Source organism: Lepidochelys kempii, chromosome 1 (assembly GCF_965140285.1).
Source record: "Lepidochelys kempii isolate rLepKem1 chromosome 1, rLepKem1.hap1, whole genome shotgun sequence".
Taxonomy (NCBI): Eukaryota; Metazoa; Chordata; order Testudines; family Cheloniidae; genus Lepidochelys; species Lepidochelys kempii.
Genome location: NC_136380.1, coordinates 173,823,373 through 173,842,083, shown reverse-complemented (window position 1 = coordinate 173,842,083; position 18,711 = coordinate 173,823,373).

The following is an 18,711-nucleotide window of genomic DNA, read 5'->3' as shown; positions in this document are numbered from 1 at the left end:
ATATATATATATATATATATTCAGACATATATAGCCACAAGTCTGGAATATGGATTTTTAATCTTCTCTAGTTGAGTTTTCAGGGTTTCTTTCCCCTGCCATTGCTGCAGAACTTTTCATACAGGTAGCTCCAACATATTTAAAATATAATACCACATATATATTTTCATATATTAATTTATTCAAAGAGCATAAACTACCTTTACCTCATAGCAGAACTCCAAATGATCTTAATGAGAGTTGCATACAGAGATCAAAGGCAGTATTTACTCTATATGGCCTTGTTTCATCTCAGGGAATCATGGTGCTGTATAGGTGTATTATTCCAGGACAAGATCTACAGCTTACTTCAGTGAAGCTTAATTGACACCAGTCAAACAAACCTCATTTATTTAAACCTCCTGAAGATCTGTCTCCCTATTGTTCATACGCTGATTTCAAGAGACATGATTATATTTCCTCAATATTATTCTGACGTACAACTTTGTGACACATACACAGGATGGCTAGAGATGTGATTTCTTCTGAAGAGGATCCTTTCGTTGGTTTTATTAATCTTTCTTAGGAACATCTACCTGGAGAGAAGATTTTTTTTCTTCAATCACAGATACATAACTCTTTGAAATTCAATCTCTAGAGAGAACCCTGTATTGTACACCCTCACACTGTGAGCAACAAAGTCCATAAGTAAAAGAATACCACACAGCACTCAGGTTATCTAACAACCACAGCTTTGATCTTCTTTCTAATTTAATGGGGTTCAGTATGCTAGCATTCTATGATTTAATCATTTCTTAGCAACTGACTAAAAGAAAATAGACCTAAATCAGTGTGTGTCCCACAAGTGAATTGGAACTATCTAAAAGACTCGGTTAACTAGGAAGAAACTTTCACTGAAGTTAATACAAATTTCTCTTCCATCTTTTAAAAGAGGTTTCCTGGATTATATTTACAAAATATTTTTATACACATGGGGTGAAATACTGGACCCACTGACATCAATGAGAGTTTTGCCATTGACTTGAGTGGGGAAAAGATTTCACTCATGGATACTTCATCATTCAAAATCATCTCCCTACTTTAATTTAAACTGAAGAAATTAAGATTGTACACTTACAATATTTAATTCATTAACTTAAATAACATTTTAAGACTTCTATGAAAAGCGCAATAAAATTGCAAAATATATTGGAACTATTTCACTGGAATATCATGAGAGACAATAGCCTGTCTAGAAACATTGTTGTCAGAGGCAAAATGGGGTGAGGATTTCATCCAATGTGTGAAGAATGAACAGTAGCTTCATTCACAAAGTAGTAGTTAGTTTTTGAGGCCACTATCCAATATCTATTCAAGTAAATGAAAAGACTTCCATTAACTTTATTAGGGTTTGGAATGGAAACTGAAAAAATGTTGACTCAGTAAATGTGTTGGAGTTACTAGAGACTTTAAACACTTGAGAAAATGTCACCAGATCCAAAAACCAAATACTAAAAATTCCCATGAAATGACTGACCAAAGAACAACAACTAAAAAGGTCTGAACGGGGAAACTTTAAATTACCAGTAGTTTACTACAGTACGTTAAAGGGCTGATCCTGCAGTCCTTACTCACACTATTCCCACTAAAGGAATAGTGTGAGTATGGCTATGGAAATTTTGCATGAGCTAAGACTGTAGGATAGCACTCTTTGTGGCCAATATTACAAAAGGATCTATTAGTGGATAAAAAATTGGAGCTCAATCCTGCTCATGTTGAAACCACTGATAAAACTCCTATTGATTTCAGTTAGTGTGGTTCATGCCTTTTCATTTTAACTATGAGCATCCTCCGATAAGGAAAGAGCACATTCATAACATACCAGAAGTGGAAAACTACACTGAAAACTAGTTCAAGTGATTATGCTATTACCAACAGAAGAGTGGGTTTGTGTGGGGGGGGAGGGGAGAAAACCTGGATTTGTGCTGGAAATGGCCCACCTTGATTATCATACACATTGTAAGGAGAGTGATCACTTTACATAAGCTATTACCAGCAGGAGAGTGGGGCGGGGGGAGAGAAAACCTTTTGTAGTGATAATCACCCATTTTTTCATGGTTTGTGTGTATAAAAACATCTTCTGTATTTTCCACAGTATGCATCCGTTGAAGTGAGCTGCAGCTCACGAAAGCTTATGCTCAAATAAATTGGTTAGTCTCTAAGGTGCCACAAGTACTCCTTTTCTTTTTGCAAATACAGACAAACACGGCTGTTACTCTGAAGCCTGTAATTATAATAAGAAAAGGAGTACTTGTGGCACCTTAGAGACTAACCAATTTATTTGAGCATAAGCTTTCGTGAGCTACAGCTCACTTCATCGGATGCATACTGTGGAAAGTGTAGAAGATCTTTTTATATACACACAAAGCATGAAAAAATACCTCCTCCCACTCCACTCTCCTGCTGGTAATAACTTATCTAAAGTGATCACTCTCCTTACAATGTGTATGATAATCAAGTTGGGCCATTTACAGCACAAATCCAGGCTTTCATCAAAAGCAGCATCACTTGCCCCATAACCTCAGCCATGTAGAACACAATGCCATCCACATCCTCAGAAACAACTAGGACATCATAATCAAAAAGGCTGACAAAGGAGGTGCTGTTGTCATCATGAATAGGTTGGAATATGAACAAGAGGCTGCTCGGCAGGTCTCCAACACCACTTTCTACAAGCCATTACCCTCTGATCCCACTGAGAGTTACCAAAAGCAACTACAGCATTTGCTCAAGAAACTCCCTGAAAAAGCACAAGATCAAATCCGCACAGACACACCCCTGGAACACCGACCTGGGATATTCTATCTACTACCCAAGATCCATAAACCTGGAAATCCTGGGCGCCCCATCATCTCAGGCATTGGCACCCTGACAGCAGGATTGTCTGGCTATGTAGACTCCCTCCTCAGGCCCTATGCTACCAGCACTCCCAGCTACCTTCGAGACACTACTGACTTCCTGAGGAAACTACAATCCATCGGTGATCTTCCTGATAACACCATCCTGGCCACTATGGATGTAGAAGCCCTCTACACCAACATTCCACACAAAGATGGACTACAAGCCGTCAAGAACACTATCCCCGATAATGTCACGGCTAACCTGGTGGCTGAACTTTGTGACTTTGTCCTTACCCATAACTATTTTACATTTGGGGACAATGTATACCTTCAAATCAGCGGCACTGCTATGGGTACCCGCATGGCCCCACAGTATGCCAACATTTTTATGGCTGACTTAGAACAACGCTTCCTCAGCTCTCGTCCCCTAAGGCCCCTACTCTACTTGCGCTATATTGATGACATCTTCATCATCTGGACCCAAGGAAAAGAAGCCCTTGAGGAATTCCACCATGATTTCAACAATTTCCATCCCACCATCAACCTCAAGCTGGTCCAGTCCACACAAGAGATCCACTTCCTGGACACTACAGTGCTAATAAACGATGGTCACATAAACACCACCCTATACCGGAAACCTACTGACCGCTATTCCTACCTACATGCCTCCAGCTTTCACCCTGACCACACCACATGATCCATCGTCTACAGCCAAGCTCTGCGATATAACCGCATTTGCTCCAACCCCTCAATCAGAGACAGACACCTACAAGATCTCTATCAAGCATTCTTACAACTACAATACCCACCTGCGGAAGTGAAGAAACAGATTGATAGAGCCAGAAGAGTTCCCAGAAGTCACCTACTACAGGACAGGCCTAACAAAGAAAATAACAGAACGCCACTAGCCGTCACCTTCAGCCCCCAACTAAAACCCCTCAATGCATTATTAAGGATCTACAACCTATCCTGAAGGATGACCCAACACTCTCACAAATCTTGGGAGACAGGCCAGTCCTTGCCTACAGACAGCCCCCCAACCTGAAGCAAATACTCACCAGCAACCACATACCACACAACAGAACCACTAACCCAGGAACCTATCCTTGCAACAAAGCCCGTTGCCAACTGTGCCCACATATCTATTCAAGGGACACCATCACAGGGCCTAATAACATCAGCCACACTATCAGAGGCTCGTTCACGTGCACATCGACCAATGTGATATATGCCATCATGTGCCAGCATTGCCCAGAGCTCTGCCATGTACATTGGTCAAACTGGACAGTCTGTACGTAAAAGAGTAAATGGACACAAATCAGATGTCAAGAATTATAACATTCATAAACCAGTCGGAGAACACTTCAATCTCTCTGGTCACGCGATTACAGACATGAAAGTCGCTATTTTACAACAGAAAAACTTCAAATCCAGACTCCATCGAGAAACTGCTGAATTGGAATTCATTTGCAAATTGGATACAATTAACTTAGGCTTGAATAGAGACTGGGAGTGGCTTAGTCATTATGAAAGGTAGCCTATTTCCCCTTGTTTTTTCCTACCCCCCACCCCCAGACGTACTTGTTAAACCCTGGATTTGTGCTGGAAATGGCCCACCTTGATTATCATACACATTGTAAGGAGAGTGATCACTTTAGATAAGCTATTACCAGCAGGAGAGTGAGTTTGTGTGTGTGGGGGGGGGTGAGAAAACCTGGATTTGTGCTGGAAATGGCCCAACTTGATTATCATACACATTGTAAGGAGAGTGATCACTTTAGATAAGCTATTACCAGCAGGAGAGAGGGGTGGGAGGAGGTATTTTTTCATGCTTTGTGTGTATATAAAAAGATCTTCTACACTTTCCACAGTATGCATCCGATGAAGTGAGCTGTAGCTCACGAAAGCTTATGCTCAAATAAATTGGTTAGTCTCTAAGGTGCCACAAATACTCCTTTTCTTTTTGCAAATACAGACTAACACAGCTGTTACTCTGAAACCTGTAATTATAATATGGTTTCAAGTGACAAGTTTTGGTTTTGCATTTTAAAGCTCAACTGTAATTAATTCAATTTAGGAGATTTTATTTATTTTCAGAGTACTGTATGTATGGGACATAGGAGTTGTCATAAATATAAAGGGAAGGGTAAACCCCTTTGAAATCCCTCCTGGCCAGGGGAAAGCTCCTCTCACCTGTAAAGGGTTAAGAAGCTAAAGGTAACCTCGCTGGCACCTGACCAAAATGACCAATGAGGAGACAAGATACTTTCAAAAGCTGGGAGGAGGGAGAGAAACAAAGGGTCTGTGTCTGTCTGTAGTCGTCTTGGCCGGGGATAGACCAGGAATGGAGTCTTAAAACTTTTAGTAAGTAATCTAGCTAGGTATGTGTTAGATTATGATTTCTTTAAATGGCTGAGAAAAGAATTGTGCTGAATAGAATAACTACTTCTGTCTGTGTATCTTTTTTGTAACTTAAGGTTTTGCCTAGAGGGGTTCTCTATGTTTTTGAATCTAATTACCCTGTAAGATATCTACCATCCTGATTTTACAGGGGGGATTTCTTTATTTCTATTTACTTCTATTTTTTATTAAAAGTCTTCTTGTAAAACACTGAATGCTTTTTCCTTGTTCTCAGATCCAAGGGTTTGGGTCTGTGGTCACCTATGCAAATTGGTGAGGCTTTTTATCCAACATTTCCCAGGAAAGGGGGGGTGCAAGTGTTGGGAGGATTGTTCATTATTCTTAAGATCCAAGGGTCTGGGTCTGTAGTCACCTAGGCAAATTGGTGAGGCTTTTTACCAAACCTTGTCCAGGAAGTGGGGTGCAAGGTTTTGGGAAGTATTTTGGGGGGAAGGACGCGTCCAAACAGCTCTTCCCCAGTAACCAGTATTAGTTTGGTGGTGGTAGCGGCCAGTCCAAGGTGTAATATTTTGTACCTTGGGGAAGTTTTGACCTAAGCTGGTAAAGATAAGCTTAGGAGGTTTTTCATGCAGGTCCCCACATCTGTACCCTAGAGTTCAGAGTGGGGGAGGAACCGTGACATGGTGGCAGCGGTCTAGATTACTTACTAAAAATTTTAAGACTCCATTCCTGGTCTATCCCCGGCCAAGACGACTACAGACAGACACAGACCCTTTGTTTCTCTCCCTCCTCCCAGCTTTTGAAAGTAACTTGTCTCCTCATTGGTCATTTTGGTCAGGTGCCAGCGAGGTTACCTTTAGCTTCTTAACCCTTTACAGGTGAGAGGAGCTTTCCCCTGGCCAGGAGGGATTTCAAAGGGGTTTACCCTTCCCTTTATATTTATGACAGGAGTTATGAATGAATGGTGGAGAAGGCAGACAAATACAGTTGATATGTTAATATGGAAGCTGAAGCTGCCCTTGGGAGGTTCATCTCTGCTTGCATTAGAAATGATAAAGCAACAGTTTGGTATACATTGCACTTGACAGTTCATGGCGCTGGAAAACTGACAGGAAATTCCAATATTTATCTCATTTATTTAATAGATTCATAGATTTTTAAGGCCATAAGGAACTATTGAATTGTCTAGTCTGGCTTCCTGCTTAACATAGGTCACAGAACTACCCTGAATTAATCACTTCTTTCAGTCCAATAGCTGTGATTAAACTAGATCACATAATCCAAACCTGATTCAAAATTGCTGACAGCAGTTCTTACATTATACTTTAAGTTTTACATAAGTAAAATACAGTGAAAACACACACACACTTCAAGTTTAAACATATTAAATACTATGCTAGACTATACTAAGCTAAAATTGTATATTTAAAACTGGACATGTTTACTTTATAAATCCATTGGTATCCCTTTAATTCACTGCTGCTGCTTTATAAATCCTTTGGTATTCTTCTTTAATGCTGTGACCACTGCTAATGTTTATGGTATTTTCTTCAGAGTTCTAAACTGTCTTTTTTCCTCTGGTCAACCCCTCCATTCTCTCCCTCTGGCAATTGTTTCAGCAGTTCTTCTTGCTGGCTTTCCATTCCTCCGTCTTCTCCCAATCGACTCTCTCTCTCTAACTCAGACTCTGAAACTGCCCACTGGCAGCTGGTCTTTTATGCTGCACTGTGGCACTCTTCTAATATAACTTTCTATTTTTAGATGAAATTATCTCATTCACCTTCATTGATCCCTTCAGAGCTGGGTGTACTTGTGTCGGGGGAGGAGGGCATAAATGACTGCAGGCACAAAGAAAGGGACCCGATCAAATAAATTTGAGAATCACTGGTAAAGGACAAAGATTGTTTATGGTCTCTGACTAGAAAGTCAACCAGTCAATGTTTATTCCTCATTTACAACTACTTTGAGACCTATAAATTAGTCAGTTTGTAATCCATTTAATTTTTGCTCTGTATCCTTCTGGTTTCTCAATTAAAATGTTGCAGTACCAAGTGAAATATTTTACAGAAGTGTAAGTATCAACTCCATTATCTTTATCAAACTTGTAATCTCATAAAAATGTATATAAAAGTTAGTTTGACAAGATATATTTCCATACACTTGTGTTGACTGGCTTTGGTTAGATTACTATCCTTTAATTATTTACTAATAGAGTTTTTATTAATATGTTAGTTATATCTTTATGATAAAATCTCAAAATCATCTAGCTATGGAATATTTGAATATTTATATACCAGAACAGGTTTAGATGAAGATTTTCAAATATCACAAGAACATTCCAGCCAATCAGAAATTAGATGTGGACAAACAATTGTGACCTACCATACATGATAGTCATTTTTCAAATAATCTGGGTGTAAACTAGATATGTTTTTTTTTTCTTTTCAATGATTTCTGAAGCCAACCAAGATAAGAAAAGTACCTATTGTTCCTGTTCTAAACCCCAGCTTAATTAAATGTGGTAATTTGCCATGATGTTGAGATGCAAACCTAAGCTTTCCCTAAGTTTGGGGATGTTTGGATCTAGGGTTCTACAGAGTTTCATTAAAATTCAGTGGGATTTGGGCACCTACCTCCTTTAGTCTCCTTTTTAAAATTTCAGTGTTTAAATGTTTAAATGCTATCATGTGGTTTGGCAAAGGCAGGAGCAGAAGCAAGGAAGAAGTAAGCAGAAAAGTTAGCCTGACTTCACAAATGAGGCTTATACAATTAAAAAAAGCCTAACATGGAATCACATGAAATAACATAAGATCCTTCAAGAAAGGAACAGAGTAGTATCACAAGTAGTCAGAGATAGCAACTAATTCAAAAAATAACACAATACTAGATGGAAGTTGAGGAAGGGAATAGCTGAGTAGCAGTTCAAACTGAATTTCCTTATGCAAATAAAATATACTAATATATACTGATAAAATCTGCAGCAGCAGCAGCAAAAAGTTCAGTTCAGAAGGGATATAAAACATAAGTCAGTCATATATAACTATAAGGTCACTGGTATTTCCTACTTTTATAATAACAGGCGATAACGAACATGGGCTTCTTTTGGATCTAGAGTCAACCAGACTGCTGGAGGGAGGTCAGTATGGAGTACTCACATTTCTGCTGGGCTCCAGAAGAAAGTTACTTCCCTTCAGGATTAACGAGGGAAGAACAGTTTTAGTTTTTAATTGGATCTTCATAGAATCCTGGACACTGAAGGATGAATGGAATTAGTACGTGACATGGTTAAACTAGCCATACCTCCTCTCTGCCAGTGCTGCCCACTTTATGGATGGCATTAGAACCCCCCAGTAGAGGGCAGGTTGATACCACTTTGCAGTATAGCAGTCTTTGCTCTGGCAGAATTTCTGCTGCCAAGCATCCTCTACTGTCTTTTTTGCCCCTGATGGCTATTAGTGTGAAGCAGGGGTGAATCTTTTCTCTAAACCTTAATGTTGTCAAGTTCCTATTTAAGTTACTTTTAAAACTGTTTAAAGGCATTGGTAATTGTTCCATTGTAGAGGTCCGCTTATTTACTTTAAAATGCATTCACAAATAATTATTTTCTTACTTGACACAGCATTCATCTTTGTCATGCAGGATCAATTTAACATGCCATCTATGTAGAACACTTGATCTGATCATAACACTGTTAAAAATGCTCTACTGTGAAAATTATATGATTAGAGATTTAAGAGAAAAAATAAATGACCTACACAACTATCAGATGGGCAGAATGTCTCACATTTTAGACAAAATTTCAAATTCTAGTTGGCCTCAACTTGTGTGCATTCAAAATTGCATGTGTATATAAAAGTACCATGTCTGTGTCTGAATGTTATAGGTGCAAAAGCATTTGGGTGCCCAGAAACATTTCTAGTGTGCATATAGTTTACACCCACAAATTCTCCTGGGATAAACTGGTTCTATGGGAGCAAAATCTAACACCTGAACCTATGCAAGTGTTAGAATTGTTCAAGTAGACATGCAGCTATTTGCAACTATGAAGTACCGGCACATAGGTGGACATACTCTATTTTCTACATGCAGAAGTGCAGTCAAGTGGCTGAAGAGAAGGCACAACATTTGAATAATATAAATATCTTGTTAATATCATGCATGAAACAAAGGGCAATTTAACTTCTATGACCAACTAAGATCTGAGCCAAGATCCTGTGCCCAGTGATGGCAACAGCTCCCTGAAAGGATTAATGGCACTGGAGAAAAGCTAGGACATTAAGGAGTAAAATCTACCGCTGGCATAGAAAACAAATTGCATACTATAGATATATGATGTCCTAAAAAGACCATGAAATAGCTTTTATACATTCTTATAACATGATCATGCAGTTTAATAGACAATCCCAAGAAGGAGGTGAAAAGTCACTAGCCTAGAAGTTAGTCCTGCTGATCTTAACTTTTTTTCTAGATGATAATGGTTAAGAAAATTTTACTGATGACAAAATCATGGACTACAGAACATAAGAACATAAGAATGGCCATACTGGGTCAGACCAAAGGTACCAACAGTGGCCAATGCCAGGTGCCCCAGAGGGAGTGAACCTAACAGGTAATGATCTAGTGATCTCTCTCCTGCTATCCATCTCCACCCTCTGACGAACAGAGGCTAGGGACACCATTCCTTACCCATCCTAGCTAATAGTCATTAATGGACTTAACCTCCATGAATTTATCCAGTTCTCTTTTAAACCCTGTTATAGTCATTGTTTCACTACTATTGTTCCTGGGCATCCCGTAATTAGCTTTCTTTTTAGAAACACAGGCTCTACCTCCCTTTTGATATTCTTTTTTTTTCTTATGAGCAAATACATGCATCCCAATACTCCACAGCCTTACATCTTGTATTGTCACTTACACCTATGCAAGATTAATTAAAACACTACCGGTTTGATCAGTTAGGGGTTTTACACTCACTTTGCACAGGTACGATCATCAATATGTGGTGCAAGACAGTGGGGAATCAGTTCCACAATATCTTACTTAAATCATGCCTCTTAATAGGCTTCAGATATATTTTCATAGTTTTGATATGATCCAAAAGAATGAATGGTTTTGCAGCAAATTATCTTTATTTTTTTCAATCTCCCGAGACCAACAAAATGTACAATCAATTCTAATCTAAAGCTTGTGGACACACATCACTTTCTTACAGTAACTTGCAAAATCCATTTCTGTGCTTGCTTAAGTTAAGATATAGGGCAACATATAAGTTTCAGATATTGTAATTAATGAATGAACTAGAGGAGCGTAATGTTATCTGTTCAAGAACAGATATTTCTGTTTCTTTTAAATTCATATATATTCTTCTCATTGAGGTATTATGTGTCCCGCTGTCAATCATCTTTAAAATTATGCTTAGGAGCAGAATTTCTGGAGGCAATACTTCACTTTTTATCTTGATAGGACTTGGAGAGCTATGTATCATAGCATGTAATAGACCACAAATAAATATAAGATATATATAATTTGCTGCTTTCACAAACATTCCTGCCAATAAGCTTACTCTCAAGAATAGTTGTGGAAAGTGAACACAAATGAAGGTGAGCCCAGATGAAGGAAAGTCATTGAGAAATATGAATAAAAAATATTTGCAGACATCTTTCTGTAGTATTTTCTTGACTCCAGCTACCAATAAAACAGGACCTTGGTAGGGTTGTTTGTTTCCTTTTCACTCTCCAGATTTCATACTAGAAGAAACATGGGACAAATATATAGACTCAAATCCATTTGCTAATAATCTACCAACTGTTTTACCAAATAGTATAGTAAGAAGCATTACCACTCTAATTTTCATGATAATAGTAGATGTTGACCAACTGTGCTATCTACTACAGAAAACCATACTGTGATTGAAACTACTTTAAATGAATAATGTAACCATAACCAATGACACAACTGAAAGTAATTCTGTTTCCACTTATCATCCTTTTCTACACTATAGAAATAAACATAAGCACTAACATAAGGTGACCCCCTCTGTCCCTGAAAACCAGGAATGCTCCAGTTTTGAGGGACTGTCCTGCCATTGAGGTTGATTTTACAAAACCTGGTATTTTGGTACAATTTTTCCACACATTCCTTCCCCTCTGCTTCACCTCCCCTCCACCACCCAGCAGACTATGGCAACCAGCAGAAGCCTTGAGCCAGCTGACCTGCTGAAATTGATCAAAGGCTCCTTAAGCTTCAGGGTGTACACTCAAACCAGGCTTGTCGACTTTTGCCACCCTGCCATGAAGCCTTTCAGTGATCCCTGCCTATGTAAGCCCATAGCCAGCCCTTTCCATGATTACTGAGTCCATAGGGGCTGAGTTTTAATTTTTTTCCATGGGTGCTCCACTCCCGCTCTGCCCTGAGGCCCTGCCCCCACTCTGCCCCTTCCCCTGAGGCCCCGCCCTCACTCCACCTCTTCCAACCCCCTCTGCAAACTTTCCACCAAGGTCCTCACCCACCGCTCACTGAGTTTCATTAAAATTCAGTGGGATTTGGACATCTCAGATAGTCACTTTAAAAATTGCTGCCCTGAATAATTGTTTTCAATGGGTCGGAGGGGCTATAATAGCTGCTTCCTCAATCACACATCCCAGGGCTCCCTGGTAGGCTATATGGTCAGATAGAAAAACCATAAGGATTCTAGCTGCCCCCTGTTTGGGTGCAGATGGAGGCTCCCTCCAAGCTCTCTCCACCCTGGCCATTGAGACAACAGCAGTTAAAATCTGGAACCTGTTATAGATGTAGTATCTGCAAAGGGAAATAATTTACCTTTTTGGCTGAATCTGCACTGAAAAGTGAGCAGCACATCAGAGCATGGCTTCCAAGTGGAGGACAAGCAGCTGGTGTCACTGCCTGCAAAAAGTGAATTAGACTGCAGCCTGTACGTGACAAATAACATGCTATGTGTATATTTCTTCAGCATCTAACAAAATTTGGCCTTTGGGCACACGCACTCCACCTTAGCCGAAAGCACAGCAGAAAGAAGATGAATGTCTATATTCTGAATATTTACATTAACTGGCCCCTTCCACCTTCTCTAGCCTCCCACCACACATCTCTCTATCTCAATATATATCTGGACATGACATACACACAGTTCTAAATGTCAAGACTTTTGCTCTCCCCTGCTAACAATGGTGATTCAGAGCTCTTGATGTCTTTCCTATCCAGATGGTAGCAGTGGGGAAGGCTTCATTACTTATTCCTTTTGCATACAATGTGCAGTCCTCTGCTTATTCTGTAACTGTGTTGCTATTTCCTTCCATTGCAGCACTGCAGATATTATTATTCAGTGATGCATGCAAGACAAACTGCAACTAATCCTAAAAGCACAGCCTCTGTGTGTGTGTGTGTTCTGTGACACCTATCTTTTAATTACATAGGGTGGGGGCAAACCTTCACTGGAAGCTTCAGGATTCTGCGTGACTTTGGTCTCAACATGAATAAGGGTGGCAGACATGGACCCCAAATATTCATCTTAATAAAAGGCAGAAATGGGAATAATAAAATGGTGGCTAAAATAGCAATGAATGCTTAAAATGTAATCCCAGATGTGAAAGTCAGGAAGCCTAAGGAATTAAAAAGTAACCATTCTGAAACAATCCAAAACTCAAATGTAACTAATTAATTTCAATATACTTCTTGTATCCTAATATTTTAGTTACAGGTTAGCATTCACTACATCTATGTTAATTCCATTTTCTAATTCTAAAACAAAAACCTAATAGTATTCAGATAGGATAGAGTGATTAGCATTTTCCTGAATCTCAGATTGATAAATGTCAAAGGACATTTTTCTTTAGTCTCAAGGCCTTGGCTATAACAATGTTAAAGGGAAACTCTCTGGGGTAATTTCAGGATTGTGTTTGTTTTTGAAAGCTTTTACAAAACTATTTTTAAAATGTCAATCAACAAAGTTTGTTTAGATTTCAGCATTCCCCCTTCACTATTTGCAACCCAACATTGCAAAAGTGTGATAGTTCATGAGAAAAAAGAAAGATGAGCAACTGGTTAGTTAAAAAGGAACACACCAGCAATATTTCATTGTTCATGTATTCAGTATTTCATTGTTCATGGTTAAATGCAGAATATAAACAAACCTCATAACAGGAAAAAGAAAAGGAGGACTTGTGGCACCTTAGAGACTAACAAATTTATTTGAACATAAGCTTTCGTGGGCTACAGCTCACTTCATCGGATGCATTCCACTGAATGCATGCGATGAAGTGAGCTGTAGCTCACGAAAGCTTATGCTCAAATAAATTTGTTCGTCTCTAAGGTGCCACAAGTCCTCCTTTTCTTTTTGCGGCTACAGACTAACACGGGTGCTACTCTGAATCATAACAGGAAGAATCAGTTAGGGTTTGTTTGAATTCTTCTTCTGTAAGTAATTTCAGGTAGTATTAGCATATGGGGGGGTGAGGGAGGGATGGGCACATTTGTTTTTAATATTATTTAACCCAAGAGCATTCCTTTAAAATTGCTAAAGTGAAAAATTACCAAAATGCTAAGCATTTTTTAAATTAATCCCCAAATATCACTGCAGTATACCACTCTGTGCATTCAGATAGCAGCATCTTGTCCCCATAATAAATGCAGGGAAATCCCATTAGTGTAAATGTACATATATCAGAGAGAGAATTGACTGTTATAATTACTGCACACCTAAGCTGAAGCTGATGGCACTCAAGCTTACTCTGTGCTTACAAAGAACTCAGAGTGCATTAGCATTGCATTGAAACTGCACTCTCCTTTATACTTTATTGCTTAATGAACACTTCCAGTCTTCCTTTATTTTGTACTTTTCAGATAGAGAATGTCATTTGGCACCTCTTACAAACTACACCCAGTACGCTTGTCAAATCTTTCTCAACGATGAATAGTATATAATTCACTATTATCTTGTTGACAAACTATGAGTCATTTCACACATCATTGTTCATTAAAATAATATGTATCTGTGCTGCATTTTTGTCCCACTTCAAAGCCCAACTACTAACAAATTCATGGTCAATTAATTTTACTGGATGAAGAGCAGCTGGAAAACTATACAGGTTTCTCACCATTTAATGTTTTGTCATTATATGAAATTTAGCATCTAATAAATCAATTTGCTATAATAAATTAGAAATAATTCTTATTTCTTTAATTTAGTGGTGATGGGGGACGGGGAAGATTCAAGTCAAACCAACTCCAAACAAACTTTTATTTTTGTTTTTCTAATGTAAAATATAGAAAATTAGGCAAAAATCAAGGTTTTCAGAAAATGTTGATTTTGTTAAAACTGCACTTTCCTTTAAAAAAATTATTTAGATGGAAATGATCAGCCATCTGTACTTGGTGGTGTTGGAAGTAAGGTTGCTGGGAGTGCTGTTGCACCCCCTAGCTTGGAGTAGTAATAACAAATATAAAATAGCTCATTTCCATCATGTCAAGACTAATTCCCCACTCTGGCACTTCGAGTGCAGAAGGTTGGGGCCTGCAAGGATTTTAAAAATTAATACTGGACACTCCAGACTTGTAGTAAACTCCAAAAGGTTACAGCTTTTCTTTGACCTTGGCTTGGTAAATGCTGCCACCACCCAAGTGCATAACCCCTTTGAGAGCCCAGGAAGACACACTTGGGAATTCCTTCCTGTAGAGTACCCTCAAGCCCTTTCACCCCCATTCCAGGAAAGAGCTGAGAAAGGGGGAGGGGAAAGGAAATCAGCTGTTTTCACCAGCTAACTAAAAAACATGTGCACAACCTCTTAAGACACAGAAATCCAGTCCTGTTCTTACAAAAGGTATTTAAAAAAAAAAGAAAAAGAAAGAAAATACATTTGGAAACTCAGGCATTTGCTAGATTTTTAAAGAGTAACTACAAGGATTACACCCAAGTATAGCTTTCTTGAGGTCCTGATTAAAGGTTACAATCAAAACAAAAACACCTGGGGTTAGCACAGAGGAGTCCACAAGCCATAAAGAAATAAAAGGAGATAAACTTAATTGCATCTTCCTAGACATTTCCTGATCTACTTACATATCTCGGGTTTCAGATGAATAGTTTCTAGGTATGATGTTGAGGATTTTCATACCTGGCCCAAGCTTCTTATAGCATAGTTGCTGCCCTGTCTGCCTCTCCCCCGGAAAACAACAACAGACAGACAAAAAGGGGAGTCTTGTTTCAATTTTAAGAAGTTCTAGCCTTCCCATTGGCTCTTTTGGCCAGATGCCCACTCACTTCCTTTTACCTATACATAGCAGTGAGACTTTTTAACGCTGTACAGGTAGATCTATTAGAGAACAGCTACTAAGATGGATTTTATAGCAACTGGCTGGCTGGGTGTCCATAAAAGGGAGCTCCCCCCCCCACACACACACACTTCATTTCTTCATTTATCACAAGCACCCTCCCTGTAAAAATTGTCCCAGCACCCCTGGCTCTACTCACCTTAAAGTCACCTTCTGTAAAACATATAAAAAGCAAATTCCGGTAGGAGTTTGCCTACAAGGGCATGTGACCTATCTGCAAGTGTTAGTAGCAAATATCTCATTGGCTAGAGATGGGAACTAGAGGGGGAGGACTCTGAGTTACTACTGCAAATTCTTTCCCTGGAGTCTGGCTGGTAAGTCTTGCTGACATGCTCAGGATCTAACTGATTGCCATATTTGGGGTCAGGAAGGAATCTGGGGTCAGGTCGGATTAACAAATACCCTGGGGATTTTTGCTTTCCTCTGCAGCATGGAGCATGGATCTCTTGATAGTTTGAACTAGAGTAAATAGTGAATTATCTATAACTTGAAGTATTTAAATCATGATGTAAGGACTTCAGTAACTCATCCTGAGGTTATTGGATCTATAACAGGAGTGGTGAGATGCTGTGGCCTGTTACGTGCAGAAGGTCAGTCTAGATGATCATGAGGGTCCCTTCTGACTATAAAGTCTCTGAGTTTATGATATTAATTTGGCATGTTGGTCTAATAAGACATTCATATTCCACCCAGCCTTGAAATACTGTCCCAGCTACTTGAGTTCTTTGCAGCTTTATTTAAAGAAAACTGTCTCTTCTTGTACTCATGTCAGATACATTCTTATGCTTTTCGTCCTGGACAAGCACCTTTTCCATAGCAGGCTAGAGAAAGTGAGGGGTTTCCCTGAAATTGGATTGTAGTGATAGGAAGCCAATCCCAACAGGAGGGAAAGCGTGGGAGACTCCTTGAATTGGGAAGGTGGGAGAGAGCTTCAGAATAGTGATGCTCCTTTGACCAAGTCATAGCCAAATTCAGGGCTTTGCGGTGTGGTTTTCATTTGGATGAGAAATCAGTGACGTGGAATGGGGGCATTGTCTTAATTAAATTTGTTTATTTAACAAATTGTACAGTTGTCCTGTTTGCCTGAACAGCAGCATGAAAAAAACTATGCACAATCAACTCTTTCTTGAAGAAATCCCAGATAAAGAACTCCAGCCCCTGTCGAAAAAAACAGCTATCATTTTGATTCTGCTTTTGACCCAGGACTCATAGAGACTCCGTCTCCTTGCTCACTCCACCTGCTAACCACACAGCCTGGTGCCAGCCCCTCGTCCCTGCATGTGGAAACTGCAAAACCACACTAACTCCATACTCAACCACGGGGACCACAAGGTTTCCAGAAATGAGAATGGGCATTTGCCTCACAATACCCTCTATCAAATGCCTGGTTGGCAACTGCATCCATTCTTTCTATAGAGTTTGTCCCTGGATAACTATCTTGGTGATGCTTAATAAGTAAGCCATTACACGCCACTTTCATAACAACACTTTAATACAAGTTGAACCTCTCTAGTCCAGCACTGTGTGGTCTGGCAACATCTGTGGTCTGGCATGATTTTAGTAAGCTGGATGTCTGCTTATCGTGGGTGGGACCAAGTTTCCTGAGGTCCGGCAAAGTCCCACCAGTCCTGGCTCTCAGTGTTTTGTGCTGTTATTTAGCTCTAATTTACCCCTAAATATGTCTTCTAAGTGACCAGCAAGCAGTGGAAGTGTTGGTAATGCTGCTAAGCGTAAGCACGTGTCAATATCCACACAGCAAAAGGTGGAATTGCTGCAGAAATTGGAAAAGGGCACATGGGTACGTGCCTTGTGTGAGTTTTACAATGTAGGGTCATCTACAGTGTATGATTTGACGAAGCAAAGAATCAAATCCTTAAGTTTTTTGCTGAAAGTGACCGTAAAAAAAACATGAGTGTTTGTAAGACATTGAAGGAGGGGAAAAGCAGCGGTTTAGATAGTGCCCTTATACACCGGTTCAAGCTTCATAGGAATGAATGCTGTTAGCATTTCAGGTGAGATGATGATGGCACAAGCAAAAGTATTCCACAAAGAACTTAACCTGTAGCATGAGTGTGAGTATTTGCAAAGATGGCTTCAGAAATGTAAAAACATTAGTCTACATTGTGTGTGCACTGAAAAAAGAAGTGCAGATACAGAAGCTGCCACTAAGTACATTGACGAATTTGCACAGTTAGTTGCAAATGAGAAGTTATCCCCAGAATAGTACACAATGCCTATGAAACTGCTCTCTATTGTGTACTACTCTGGGGATAACTTCTCATTTGCAACAAACTGTGCAAATTCGATTGGCGTTGCTAAAAAAGTTGTCTACTGATGCAGAGGATCCACCATCTGGTACGAAGGAGATGAAGGACAGGGCCCTTGGTTGTAGCAACGCATCAGGCACGCACAAATGAAAGCTCATGGTTATTGGGAAAAGTGTGAACCCAAGGGCATTCAAAGGGGTGAAAATATTCCCAATGATATACAGTGGCAACAAAAAGGGATGGATAATGACCAATCTATGTCTCGAGTGGTTTGAGAAATATTTTGTACCGGAGGCAAGAGCCCATTGCACCTTAGTAGGTCTGGATCCGAAGTACCAAATTGTGCTGATTCTCGACAATTTCTTTGCCCACCCTAAAGCAGAGCTGCTTGTCAAATATAATGTTGTGGGACTGTATTTACCCCCAAACTGTACCTTACTGATTCAACTTCATGATCTGGGTATCTTACAATCCTTGAAGTGTATATACAGGTCTGAGTTTATGCATCAATTGCTACTATCGCTTAATGATGGAAAGAGTTTGACAACATTTAGGAAAGAATTTAATCTCAAGTATATGATTTGGACACCAACTAGAGCCTGGGAAAGAGTAACTCCATCTAACTCTGAAGAATGGATGGCAAAAACTGTGGCCAGCCCTAATGTTTGAGGACAGTCCGAACGTCAATGATGAGTCCAAGTTCTGAAAACCAAAAAATTGTTAGTGAGTTAATGGAGTATGCTAGCAGTATGTCCCACCCTGTAGTGCTTGAGCTGGCCAAGGATTTGGGAGAGGAAAATTTACTAGACTGGATGAAAGTCGACAAAGATGCACCAATTGCTAGTCAAATGACGGATGAA